The sequence below is a fragment of the Neopelma chrysocephalum genome, unplaced genomic scaffold (genome assembly GCF_003984885.1).
Source record: "Neopelma chrysocephalum unplaced genomic scaffold, ASM398488v2 Primary Assembly neopelma1_63, whole genome shotgun sequence".
Taxonomy (NCBI): Eukaryota; Metazoa; Chordata; class Aves; order Passeriformes; family Pipridae; genus Neopelma; species Neopelma chrysocephalum.
In genome coordinates this window covers 15720862-15735569 of record NW_020897720.1, presented here as the reverse complement: position 1 = coordinate 15735569, position 14708 = coordinate 15720862, and the positions used below count along the sequence as shown (strand labels likewise).

Here is a 14708-nt window from a genome sequence, read left to right as displayed (position 1 = left end):
CCCGCCCGGTCCCGCGGCTCTGGGGTCGCTCCCACCCCCCCGGCCCCGCTGGGGGCCCGGCCCGGCCCCGCCGTGCCCGCCGAGGGCTCGGTTCTGCCTCCTGGGACCGGCACCGCGACCCCCGGGCAGCCCCCGCTCCCCTCGGGCCGAGCGGGGCCGGCGGGGCCGGAGCCGCTGCGGGAAACGGGGACAGAGTTGGGCGCATCAGGTCCGGGGAGGTGTCGGTGTGCGGGCAGCGCCGGCAGCGCTCACCTGCCCACCACAGGTTATCGTGCTGAGGCACCGGCTCCCAGCCTTCTGCAGGGATGTCAGACACTGCGAACCGCACGAACTGCACGGTCAGCTGTCCTAGCTCTGCTTAATGTAAAGAGCAAATGAAGTCCTTCGTCAACGGTATCTGTTTCTCATAAAGCACCACCAGCATCCTCGGGATGAAAAGAAGTTCCCATATCACATGCACCTACTGGCTTTCAAACACTGTCTACTTTCCCTCTTCTCCTCTCAATGCCATCACCCATTCAATTTCTGTTCCCCCCTATAATGCTGTTCCAAGGGAGGTCAAAATCCATATATCTTGTCAGAGATAACCTGAATTGGTATTTTATGTTACAGTTAAGCTATCTGTTGCAAGCTTTATCCAGATTTTTAAATCAAATGTTGCACGTTCTGTACATCCTCATGAAATGCGTGATCTGTTTGTCTCTGTAACAGCACAGGAAGGATTTGATTTGACCCAAGAAACCAATGACATTCATAGCTAAGGCTGGCAATAACTTCCAAGGTGGCAGTCATTTTGGATAAGTGCCTGACATAACAGTCTAAACACTGCAATGATTTCCCTAAGCACAAGGAAAATAGAAATTTTGTTTATCAAATTCCTCTAGTGCACCAAGTTCAGCCAGTCATTATGATCAGCATTGAATAGCCACAGGTTATTTTAAAGACTTGCAATGGACTTTTTGCTGAGTTTCCTGACGTTTCCAGTGTAGCTCATTTCATTTTGGTTCAGGGTTGTTAGCAGTGCATAGAAAAGTAGGGAACAGAAAAACCTTCCCAAGGAAATTGTAAGTACTGACTTTTCAAACCACTAGTGCATAGACACACTCTTAGTGGCTAGAGTGCCTATTTTCCAAATATGCAAAGTTTTCACCTTCATTTGCTCTTAGCTAACACAATTTACTATGTTTTTGTTCTTCCACTGGAGCATGAGAGTTTTGCTTAAGTAACAAGTAAACTGAGGTCCTCAGCTGAGTACACAAAAACAGCACAGTGGATTTTTGTTAAAGTACATGGACATTGTGTGGCTGTAAAACCACTGAGATTCCTTTTCCTGCCACTAAGGCATTAAATATATTATCTCCAATGACCTTAAACTATTTTTCCATGTATGTTTGCAAAAATAAATAAATGTTCAACATAGCTTCTATACTTCATTTTCCCCTTTATTTCTCATGAACAAAGAGTTTGTTGTATGTATGTGTCTGTGCTTTGTAGCTGGACAGACAGATGGACTGAAAAGTGGATGATTGAATGGCCAGAGGTTTGGGTACCTCTGTGCACTAAAATCCAAGCAAGTGGACAGCTGAAGTAGTTTCAGTGCCTATGAGACGTAGCCTTGCATCCTGTAGTTTTCTTGACTTAATTAGTATATAAAAAATGGCAACTGGTTTTAGTTGGTAAAGTGTCAAGGGTTACACAGGACAGTCTTTGCCTCCATGGGCACAATTGCTGTGTGACAAAGGATGATATGTTTTTCTGAGTTCTCACTGGGTGAAAATATTAACCTAAAATTGGAAGTTGCTCATTCCCTCTCTAATTCTCATCTGCTCAGAAAGTAGGACAAAACTATTTTTCCTCCATGGCTGAGATTCCTGTCCATCAGTGCTCACACATAACCCAGATTTTCCCTCTTCCTTTCAAAGGCTGTTATCACAGTTATCATGTCATTCCATAGTAAACGCTAAAAATATTTGGATGTAATCAAACAAATAGGCTGTTTTATGATGGTTTATGGTATCAAAATAACTGCTTTTTAAGAAAAAAAGCTAAAAGAAAATAGAATTTGTTTTTACCAGCAGACATGCTCTTTTGAAGCACAAATGCTTTGAAGCACAAATGTCTTTCAATTCTTACTTTTTCCCTTTCCCATCCAAGCTCCACTGACCTAATCCATATATGACTGAGGGTAATGCATTTATCAAGTAAGTCCATCTGTGGATTGCAGGCACCTATCTTAAGAGGATATGTTTGAGAATCCAAGCTGTCTATAGGAATGTGTATAGTCCCAATGAGTCTGAGGGTCATGTGGTTTCATCCTCGAACAGATTGTTCCAATGGGGAAGGCAGGAGGAGTTTGAACATCCCTCTGCAGGGAACTCTGAGGGAACTCAGCCTCGGGGGATGTGCCTCTCCCTCGGGTTTACAGTCACCTTTGAAAAAGGAAGATGTCAAGCAGCCCCATGTTTTTTCAAGCCAGCTTTAGGAATCCATAAAGTTTTCTGAAAGAGTCTGTGTCACTCATGTTACATGGGAATGTAGAGCTAAATCCTTTAAAAACAATACTGTTAAATCTAAACAGTCAGCCAAAATGAACTTGGCACAGTTCCTCTGGGCAATGCTTTGAACCTTGATGTTAGTGCAAGTGATTAGTAGCAATGAAGTTAAACCAATTGAATCCTAATTTGGTAAAATATATTTATTAGATGATGGATTAAAATTGACATAGAGAAGTATTTTTAAAGTAGTTAGAACTACTTTGCTTCTGAATTTCTAGTAAGCACTTTTTGAAGTCTGGCCTGTTCCTTTGGTGCCTGCATCCTCTGTGTGTGTGTGTGTGTGTGTGTGTGTATAGTATATATAGTAGTTAAATAGGTCACCAGGAAAGAAGACTTTTTTGCAGTGTTATGGTTTTTATAATGTTGTTCTTTGTGTGTACAAAATATACATCTGATTTATTTTAGTTTAGGAGCATATATAAGAGAGCTGAAATTCCACAGCAGAATGCTTTGACAACAGTGTGTCCTGAATAGCCCAGGGATTTGAATAAAGCAAATGAAACTCAGAGATTTACTGGCATACAGCAGATCAGATGAAGAATTAAAACAGAAAGACCATCTGCTCCAAAGCTTTGAACTCTGTTATTTACACGTCCTGGAAATATTTTGTAAAGTATATGACTCCAATTTGATTTTTAATTTAATGTGTTTCCAAAATACATCGAAGCATAGCTGTTGACCTCCTGGGAGACAAAATGAAATGCAATGGCCTAACTTCCTCCCCCTTTAATTTACAGCACAGTAAAGAAAATAGGACATATACTTATCAGCTAGTGGTGCTTTTTTGGGTTTTTTCTTAAAAGGCAAGTGATGATATAAAAAAAGTTCACTCTTTATGCCTCTTTCATTTTACAGTAAGGTTTTATTTATCGCCTCATTCCTCTTCAAACAATTAGTAGAAAGAGAAAAAAAAGTAGAAACTTCCAGGGAAATACAAACAAGAACCTTCCTGAAAACAAGTTGCACTGTTTTCAAAGAGTCAATCTAAGTTGCAATCCCCATTAAGGACATATGAATGTTCTTTCTAGATCTGTGCTGCAAATTGGAAGTGGCACTTCTTTGAACCCATTATCTATTAAAAATGGAATAAAGATGTAAAATAGCTGATGCCCAGAAACTTAGAGATGATGATTTTCTCTTGAGTTTTAAAGTCCTCAAGTACAGTATTTCAAACAGAAAACCCAGTTACTGACAAGTTTCTCAGATTTTCTAATCCATAGACAACAATTTATTATGCCTTGCCATGCTGTTGCCAAACATCACCATGAAATTTAATCTGTAAAGTCAGAAATGGAGGATTCTTTCCTAAATAATAATAGGATTTCTTGTTTGATGTCAGAAAGAAGGAATGGGATAATAATCTGTTTTCTAAAATAACCTACTGTGGAATTAATGAGAAGCACCAAAAAGAACAAAAGTTACAACTGGGAGCTTGTGGGGATTACAGAAGACTGGTAAATGCAGTGGTGATCATTGACAGGATGGTTTGCAGGAGGCTTTTCCTGCAGCAGCTGGGTTTCCCTGCAGTGCAATGCAAGCCCCAGGTGTGGGTTTGTCCCAACTCCCTGCTGAGGTCCATCTGGATTGGAAATCTCCAGTTTCCTGGAGCTCTCAGGGCACAGACTCAGTTCACCCCCCACCACAGGAAGATCTCCCCCCAAAAGGAAGGAATGTGCTCCTGGCATCTGGGGAGAAGGTCAATCAGTTACCTGTCAAAAATGAGCAATAATTTTGGGGTTCACTGTCCTTCCCACGCTGCAATTGTAGGGAAAGATTTGTTTAGAACTCAGATCTCAGAGTTATGACTTGTGGTTTGATACACTCAATGACAGTTCATTTCCTATGGACCAACGAAGTCACCTGTAATTTCATGTTGTCTTAAAGAACACTATTGATCCGTAAGGATGATTTTCCCTAAAACTGGATAGGATAAAAATCTGTGTAAGGACCTGTTCTAGGTTACTCAGAGTTCATGAAGGCTGATACTTTTTTTCTTTAAAAAATTTATCAAACCATACAAAGTTTAGTGCATTAATAAGCCCTTGATACTAATTATTTGTGGATAAAGGAAATGAGTGACCATGAGAAGAATGTGAGCAAACTAAAATAAATATTTACAGAGGTAAGAAACAATAAAATATACTTTAAAAAATTAGGAAAAAAATAAGTGAGAAAAACTTCAGTTCACCACTGTCCTATAAATATTTGCCTTTGATTGAACTAAAATATGTAGCGTCAAACTATCCCAACCTGTATTCAGAGAGATGCTTAAAACATGTTTAAATCCATCCCTTTTCAGCCAAATGTTTAAGACTCCACTTAATGACATGGGTCATAAATATTCTTAAACTTAAATGAGTCCCACTAGGCTGAATTTTGCTGCTTTGTTGCTTTGGAAGCCAAATCCCCTGCTGACTTTTGAGGTGATCTCAGGTTCGTTTTGTTTCTCTTCGTGTCTTGGTGCCTTTCTGTGGAACGAGAAGGATCCAACCTGTGAAGTTCAACTCGTCCAAATTCCTGGAGGTTTCAGTGAGTGCAATGCTGAGCTGAAGCTTCCCTGCAAATACCCTTTTGAAGGCCCAGCAAAGTTTGTAAAGCAAAGGTAACACACACATTGACTTGGCAGGTGTGGTTCCCACCCCCAGTTAGAAGCTCATAGTGGCTGGTTTACCCACTCCTCCTCCTCAGGTGCCTTCCTCACTCAGAGAGGGTGACAGGGGGGTTCCTCAGGTGTTTTCTCTGCCAGTTTGGTGCCCCATGTGCTTCCTGACTGCTGATGCCGCTGCTGGAGCTGTGCCTGCCCAACTGCACTCACTGTCAGAGCACTCTTGCACACACTGTCCTCCTCCCAAGGTTAAAATGTAGAAACAGCCAAGGAAACATTAAGTGATATTCATATTTTCAAATTTAACTGTTGTGTGATGTGCTTAGTGTGAAAAATCCCAGGGCAGTCAGGCACAGCAAATACAGATGGGGAGTACACTGGGGCAATCATTAACAAAGGGCTGCATGGTATGATTTTTAGTTTAGCCTTTGCACACCTCTCTTTTAAGGTCCTTATCCAAAAGATCCTGACAACTCTTCTGTATTTTTGTTCTCTTTAGAAATAATTTGTGTTTGGTTTTATATCTCTTTAAATTAATAGAAAAAACCTGGGTGGTTTCCCCAGACCTGCTGTGCTGGGAAGTGGAAGCTGCAGGTGTTAGTGGGAGACATTTAGAGGCACTATAAGAGCAGGGTGGGGGATAGACAAGCTTTTCTTCAGCCCGGGGTTCCTTGTTCCTGTGCATTTGGCTTCTCAGGTGGGTTTCTCCAGATTTATTCTCTGGTTTATGTTACTTGGTTTTACTGTTACAGATTAAATTGTGATTTATATGTGTTGAATTTTCTTGCAGAGCCCCCAGTGTTAGTCAGGCAGAACTGAAATTTTGATGTTGCCTAGGGAGCTGCTTGATGAACTTTTAATTTTTTTCTTGCTTATTGCACCATACTGATTCAATTGCATTTCCTGTTCCATCTATTTCATTCATAGAGAAATATCTCACAGTTGTGATGTTTTTATGGCAAGTTTTGCAACACAAAATTTGCATGTACAATAAATAGTTTACGTGTGTGCTTATATTAGGAAATTATTGTTTTCATTCTGAAGCAGACAAAATAAACACTGGACTATAGAGGCAACCCCCTCAAAAAATTAAAAATCAGTATTTTTTGGACATTTTTAATGAATGCAAATATTAGTTAGAATTGAAACTGTTTTGTAATCTAATTCTGTCTCTTATTCTAAGGGAGAGTTGTAGCAATACAACTGTTGGAGGTCTCTGATAATCCAAGGAGATCCAAGTGAAATTTTTGAATGCAAGCAGTAGTTTGTCCTGTTGAGTAGTGTCAGTAGTTTTTTAGGTGTAAGGGTTGGCTCCTCTCAGGTGTGAAGTGGCCCAGCTGAGCTCAGTTCAGCAGGGGGGACCTGTCCCTGCCCACCACCCTGCTCAGAGCAGGCAGGAATTGGTGAAAGCAGCCAGGCTTGCTCAGGTCAGATGGGAAAAGGTTTTTAGCTTCATATGGGGCACATTCAGCATCCAGAGTCTTTACTTGCTGTGTTTGTAAGAACATTAATGTTTACCCAGTCTTTGCAGCTTGGAGACTGGGATGCCCTTTTACCTTTGCTGAGATTCCATGTGCCAGTATTAATTTGGTTTTGTTTTACAGCTTAAACTGTTACTTATGAAAATTATGGTGTGTGTCTGCATAGAAACAGTGCCTCTTAGGTCAGTGCTGGTTTCATAAAAAGGGGTATTGAGTCTTTTCTCTTTTTATTGCTGCCAACCAAGAGCAAAGCAATTGAAGTTTGAGGACATTTGGGCCAGCAGTTACTGGTGTGACTGGGAGGGAAACTACTTTTTTCACTGGTGTTAGTTCTGCTGTGGGGAAAAGAGCTCTGTATTTTTGAGAGTAATTTGCTGGTGTGGTTGTGGAACCATCTTCTCTATTACTGCTGTCTACAGTTAGTGAAGAGAATGAGAGTGCACAGGCTTTGAACAATGAAATGTTTTTATTAACAACATTTCAAGGACTGACAAAAAGTTATCTGACTCTCATTTTGTGTTAAGGTAGGAACTAGAGGAGACAATTGTTCATTTTCAAACAGAACTGCTCTGTGGGTTGTTAAAGGCAGGTTCATCCAACCCACCTTCAGCTGGGACTAATTAGATCTGTCAAGTCTCATGTGGACACCATTTGTAATCAAGGAAAAGTGAGAGATTCCCCCCCAATAATACTAAACATTAGCTAAAACTTAGTTGCATAAGTGCAATAAAGGATTGTAAAGTCAGAACTATAGAAAATTGCTGCTGTTTCGCAGTAGTTTTGGGGGGTTGTGCTTTTTACGTTTTTAAAATTTGTATTTGATCAATTGAGTGTTTGAGAACATCAAGCAACACAACAGTATTTTGGTACTGAGCCATGTGTGATGCTGTGGCAATATCCTCCATTTTTTCAGGACAAAACCCATGCTGGTCTATGAGATCTCTTGAGAGTGGAACTCCTTCCCTCCTTGCACACTGAGTATTGTGTGGCCTTTTGAAGCAAATCTGGCTATTCCTGTTTGCTGCAGTTTGATCACATCAGGGAGGAGTCTTGGAACATGAAAACCCAAATCATTGCAAATGAAACATAATGAGATGATAGCCTCTGATGTGGTCCAGGAGCTAATGGATGTTCAGCCTGTGGGGCCAGACAAGAAGTAACTTCTCAAATGCCCCAAGGGTGGGTGATGATCCTCAGCATCAGCTGCTTCCCCCGGGGTGTCTCCATCTACTCCTTCATGGTACCTGGGAATGCAAAGGCAGCCTGTGAGAATTAGATATCAGACATTTTCTTTTACATTAATTCACTGCCTTTTGCTGTGTGTTTGAGACTGATGTTATTGATATTAGCCATGGCCCCAACCCCCAAAATTCTTTTAGGGAGTGGATCTGCCTGGGTAAGGCTGTGCCAGCTGTGGTTTCCCTGAGTTACCAACATCCTATGGAGCTCTGTCTTTTTTCTTTTTTTTTTTTCCTTCTTTCCCCTGCAAGAACAAGCCTTGGCTGTGTGGAATAGTCACTGTTGTCCCTGTCAGCAGACCTGCTCATTGTCCTAAGCATGTTGACTGCATAGGATTTTCCATAGGGTCCTAATACCAGTTTCACTTTTCCCTTCCCTGCTGTACACTGGCATTTTTGTCTGTATTGTTAGGAAAAATGATATCAATCATGCAGATTTATTGGGCAACTACAGTTGAGCAGTTTGGGCAAGACTTTTAATTTCTTGGGTTTTGATATTTTACATATCAAAAAGTACAAGTTTTACAAACTTGGACTCCCCTGATAATTACTTAAACCAGTCCAAAGTCAGTGTGAAATAGCATGTGCCAAAAGCTCAGGATTTGGCTGGTTTTGAGACATCTTTAGTGAAGAAACACAGGTTATATGGTTTCACAGCTGTTAGCCTCTTTTATTTCTTTTGTAAGTTTTGAGTTATTAAAAATATACAAAATTAGAAAAAGGATGCAAACTAAATATAATTACTCTTATATAACAAAAAATATTGCTCCCAACAATGAACAGAAAAAAATTCTAGTTGAAAAAAATGTGTGCTAAAATTGGATTATAACTTAGAGTATCATTTACCCAAATAGATTTTACAGAGTTATAAAGAAAAATGTTTTTTGTGATTAGGGTGAATGAATGCATTTATTTCAGTATACCAAGTTAACACCTTTAGAGCTACTCCTGTGACAGAAAAGCTATTTAAAGGACCACTACAATGAAGAATGACTGACAATATGGAGCAGTACAGAGGGGACCTCATTAGTTTTTTACAGGAGGAAGAAATTTGAAAGCTAAAGCTCTCAGAGGGCAAGAGTCAGGCAATGTAACAAGGAAGTCCTTGTCTGTTCACCTGCTACAGAGCAACCATTGCAGTCGAAATTCAGGTGAGAAGTGTCTGAAGATACTGTAGAGAAATGTGAAATATGTTTGTAAAATGGCCAATCCTCACAGAATTATCTGTATAAAAGCAAAGATGGAGACAGAGCTGTCCTGGTAATGAGTAATAAGCAAATCCTTTTTTACTATAGGGCATTTTTGTTTTATAGTAATGATGGTATCATGGGAAGAATTAAATATCAATATCAGATGCTCTTATGTCACTGATACAGTAGGAATAGCTTGGAAGGCTTTTTCATGCAGTAATTTGGAAGCTGTGCTTTACAGTAGGTAGTGAAGCTATTAAGCAATAGTAAGGATTCAAAACTAAACAAGTATTTCAGGCAACTGTACTTAATCTGCATTAAAAATTATATACATTTAAAACAAAAACCCAACAACAACGAACTACCACAGAACTAAATTTGTCAAAGCTCTTTAAATTTGCTGGAAAATACACTGGACTCTTCCCTTGTTATAACCACATAAGAGAATTTGTCCACTGAAGTGACAGGGGACAGGCAATTAATAGGAATGCACAAAAGGCAAAACCCCTTCCACTTGTCTGAACACAGGTTTACTGCAGTGGAGAAAGAAACATTAAACCAATGAAAACTGTAATCTTCAAAAGATCCTGAGGGCTGAATTGTCATGCTTTCCATGTCTGACCTTCAAATATAGTATCTACATGTATTCTCTTCTCTTTGATAATTCTCTCAGGCTTTTTATTGTAGCACACAACAGCCCCATAAACCAGGGGTATTTTATGCCCTCCCATCTCTGATAGGATGTGTTATTTTAGTGTCCATTGCCTCCCCAGCAGGCAGGCTGGGGCCCAGCATGGCCTGTGCACGGGGCTGCTGCTCCAGCAAGGGCTCTGCACCCTGAGCTGGGCACAACTGCAAGAGCAGCTGGGGGGGTCCATGCACGGGGGTTTGTGTTTCAAGGGTACAGTCACCAGACAAACCTGCTTAGGGAAAGAAATTTGGTAATAAAAAGCATCCCAAGAAAAAGAGAGCCGAGGCTTGCCCAGAGAAGGATGAGCAGAGGTGTAAGACCCCCCAGGAGGAGCAGCAAGGTGGGAAACATTGGCTGCCCCTGTGGTGTATGAAAATCTGGCTAGTGGGAGCTGAGTTATAACACACTGGTCCCATACACAGTTGTTAGACCTTTGCATTACACGTGTGCTTCTGAATTAAGCTGAGAATAGATCTAACCAGGAAAATGTTTTAAGGATCTCGCTGTAACAAAACATGGAGAATTGAAAGTCAAAGCTATGAAACTGTAAAATTTGGAAAAAATTTGCAGCACTATTAATGGGTCTGGTCTTGAACTTTGCATCCATCGTTTTTGTAAGCCATAATGTTTGTTAAATTCCTCTACAGAAATTGCTCTTTCCAAGAGCATTAACATTATATAATTTTAATACATGCATTATATGCTCAATTCCTAGTCTTAACCTCCTAGCACCGTTCTTCAGTTCTTCATATGTTTAGTTAAATAACTTATACAGTGCTAGAGATGTAGTAACTCTCTGCCATGGATGAGTTACAGAAGCCATTGAATATTCCAAACATTTATTTATATTGTGACACTTCTCATCAACTCAGAATTTGCACTTGTTTGCTTTTACTCAAAAATCAGCAAGTAACCCAAGGTTTTCTGAAATTCAGTGTGTTGCCATATGACAGTCAATGTTTAACTATGACAAAGGATTGAGATTTTATTCTTGGCCTGGTTTTGATGGCATAACTGTAGTTGCATTTATATATGATGCCCTAGGTTATTAAGGATCTCTAAATGAAAGCTCAGAGAGCTCAGTAAGTTTGATTTATCTTGGATGCTCATTAGGCAGAGAATGGGTGTGCTTTTACTCCTAATGAATGCAGCTCTAAGTGTCATTCCTGTCTCTGGGCCTTTCATGCCTCCTTCCAAAGCCTTGTGTTGGAATTCAGAGGAATTAATGTATTGACTTGCTCGGGATATTGGCTCCCTTGTCGTGCTCCCACTTCAAAGCCTCTTTCAAGGATCTTCAGAAGATTAGCACCAGGCATGAGTACAGATAACCAACCTTCCCAGGAGAAATGGGCATGGCTTGCAGGAGCAGCTTTGGGGGTTGGTAATTGGGTTTTTTAGTAACACTATTAAGAAATCTATAAAAACTCATGCACTCAAAATATCCTGATTTCAGTGTCTCCAGGATCTCAAGTCATACCTCCTAGGCCTAAACAGGACAAGCATCAGTATTAAGTTGATACTTACTTTTTCCAGCAAAATTATTACACTGCATCTACACTTCACTAACGCAGCTTCTGACCAAACAATCTGTAACATTTAAAAAAAAATACATGAGTTTGTAAAGCAGATTTTTTTGTAATCTGTGTGCATTCTTTTTAAAACAAGAAAAAAGTAAAATAAAAAAATCCCTTCTCTTTTATTCTTCCTCTCAGTACCAGGAGACATGCTGACATTCACATGTGAGATCCAGTCAATAAAGTCAGTAAGTAGGACAAAGCACAGGAACTGATATAAAATATGAAACTTCATTTCCATTCCTTTCCCTTGCACATTCACATCTACAGAGTAGCCAAACTTTTTTTTTACAATTTTTTTTTGCCATGGTTTTTCCTGTGACTTTTTCCCAAGTTCAAGGAAAAGGACTCTCCATGTACAGTGTGAGAGGATTAACTGTCAATACCCATGATTTGTATGTTAAGACATAAAATGGAATGGATTGGCAACCTTCTTCAGGGGGTTATTTCATCAGCTCAATGAACTACATTCTGATGGTAATATGGGTGAGATTTCAGTAGGCTGGGAATAATGTCACCTTTCTGCCCTTGATAAAATACAGGGACCTGATATCTGTTTGATCTTATTCTTTGATAAAACTGTAAAGCTGGACTCTCTGGGATCTGGAATTCTATGTTCAGGAGTTCATATTTCTGATAGATTAATTTGCTTCAGAGCATCCTAAAAGCGTGTTGTGCTTTCAAAGAAAAACTGAACAATTCTTAAGATTTTTTCGCTCAAGAACATTATAATGGCAAAGAATAGTCTCTGCTCTGGCTGTTCACTGTTGCCATGCTCTATACACACACACAGGGGCTGTTGCTGGCAGCCAAAGGGCTGAGCAGCTGGCACAGCTGCAATTTGGGGTGGCTCAGAAGTGGCAGAGCTCCTCCTTTCCATGGCTGCAGGCACGGGGCAGCCCTGGAGCACAGGGCACAGCCTACCCAGGCTACACCCTGGGGAGGATTTCACACCAGTGCAGTCTGAAGTGCAGCACAGCCTTGGCTTCTGCATCCCCAAGAGCCCTAACACTGTACCAGCAGAGGTGTTACAGCTCCTCTGGCCAAGAGCCTCCCACCCCTGTACCCTGAGGGATCCAAGGGGAGTTGTTTCCTCCCAGGCAGCTCATGGCTCACCCCCAGGGCTGTGTTTCCTGTTTGAAGGTTGCAGTGGTGGGCAGACTCTGAGATTCTTTGGGCTAAAAATACAGTTCTAAATTTAATGTCAATATTATATTTCTAATATTTATTTCTATATCTAATATTGAGCAATGCATTAATACCAGGCTTTTGTGAGAAGTGACATTTTCTATAGGGTTGTTCTTTTGCTGATGTGCTCAGACATATTCCCAGGCACACTGGGTTTTCTGGGCATATGGTAAGACTCAAATAAAAAAAAAAAGAATCCCCAAACAAACAAAAAGCACAGTGCCTAAAGATAAGGTCCAAATCTCCTAAGTGTTCTGGCAGTGGATGCCTCTAGCAGGATGCTGGGGCATACCAGCCTTATCTCAGAGATGCCATTGACAGAACCTATAATAGTGTGATGCCTCCAAGTCTCAAAAACTTTCCAACCAATTATGTCACCAAAACAACTGAAACGAAGAGGAAAAATGTTCAATGATATCAAAGGCATAAAGATTTGCCTGATTTATTTTTAACCTGCTTAAAATATGAAGTCATCCAAGATCAGATGTGAGGGCAGTGTAATGTAATTGAATCATTTTGAGGAGCAGACATTGATAACAAAGGCACTGGAAAAAGATTTTTCATATTCAAAGGGGCATCTACTTAAAAACTTTCATTTTTAAGTCTTGTGAGACCTTCTGATGAGAGATACTTGTATACAGTGGCTAAATATACAGCAGAAATTGTAGCAGGTCTGGGTGTGATTGTGTAAACTGAATATCAAAAGTAGTTTATGGTCGTGCTTTAAACAGACTATCAAGATTGCTTCTTTATTTAGGTTCTATCATGTTAGACATGGCAAACTCAATGTGAATGCGTGTTTTTAACTGAGGAAATCCTTAAATGTCATAGAGGTTCTCCATTATTGTTAAAGTCCTATTAACATAATAAAAGGGCAATCTTGCATGTGTCAGTAGGGTGTAGGCCCGGGTCTGTTTGTGCACTTATAATTGAATGTTGTTTTACATAAACATTTTTTTACAGCACAAAAGCATAACAGTATTAAGTGGAAAAATATCCTTTAAGACAGTCAAATCTACACATTTGCCTATGTACTCTCTTTGTAGGAAAAATTTATCAAGTTATTGTTGGCTTTTGAGGGTTTTTAAGAAAACTTGGCATTTAGTTTAAAACAAGTCTTCATTATCTCTGAACTACCTTTATTAACCTTTTCTTAGAATTAGTAAAATGTCATTAAATTGTATGTTAACTACCCAACTCCTTGTGTAATACTCCTGGGGTTAAAAATTAGGAGTGGGTATTGTGACATCAGAGGGATTTCTGTCTCCCTCTGTCCCTTACAAGGACATGCAGGTTCCTCCCGGGTTTCTCCAGGGATGGTGACACAATGAATCCATTGGGGTCCCAGATAAGAGTTCATGGATTGTAGGAGAAATAATGCTCTTAAAAGTGTGTTAATGACAATCAGGAAAAGTCTGGAAATAAAACATTTCCTGTATTTTTACTTACATTTGAGTGCTGAAGAACATTCTTAAAATAGAGTAAAGTGTATTTTCAGAACAGATTTGTTCTGGTACCAAAGTAATATTATTCAAAATAAAAGTGTTGCAGATATTAGTGTCATTGGTCTAATCACACAATTAAAGATGCTAAAATGCATATGGATTTTTCAGGATGAGATGCAAATGACATAATAAATAGATTGAAATTGGGCTGTCTATAATTAAACCAAAACAGGAATCTTTAAGTGCTTCCCAATTTTAGTCAATGGCCAGGTAGAAGTGTTCAATTTGGATACAAAATACTTATTGCTTGATTCTCTGATTATAGAGTAGGATAATTAAAGACTGATGAATGATTTATTAGTTCTCTTAAAATATATACCATCACTTCCATTTTAGCTTCTACTCCTGTTCACTTGCTGAGCTAACTATAGACTTAAAGGTCTGAGGGCTTTGCCAGAGGTTGTATTGTCTATAGCAATTTAAAAAAGAAATCAGGCAGTATTTTAAAAGGTATTTTTCATTAAGCTTCTATTCTTTGCTAGTCTCATTCCTTTTCTGTGCTCAGCAAAATCAAGAGTAAGCACCTGTGAGTGGTGAAATGGAGACACCTCTGGTGTCTGGATGGTTTCCGTGTGCTCCTGCTGGAACTGCAGCTGTGCTGGGACAGCCAGGCAGGCCCTGGGGGCACAGCCCTGTCCTGCTCTGGGGTTTGTCACTGTGCCTGGGCTGTTCTCAGTTCTG

General features: G+C 40.0%; 1 long non-coding RNA gene across 1 annotated transcript in view; it reads left to right on the top strand.

Annotated features, from left to right (window-relative positions):
* The window catches only part of LOC113967394, a 134605-nt gene that overhangs the window by 87510 nt on the left and 32387 nt on the right, over window positions 1–14708 (top strand). The window lies entirely within an intron of this gene.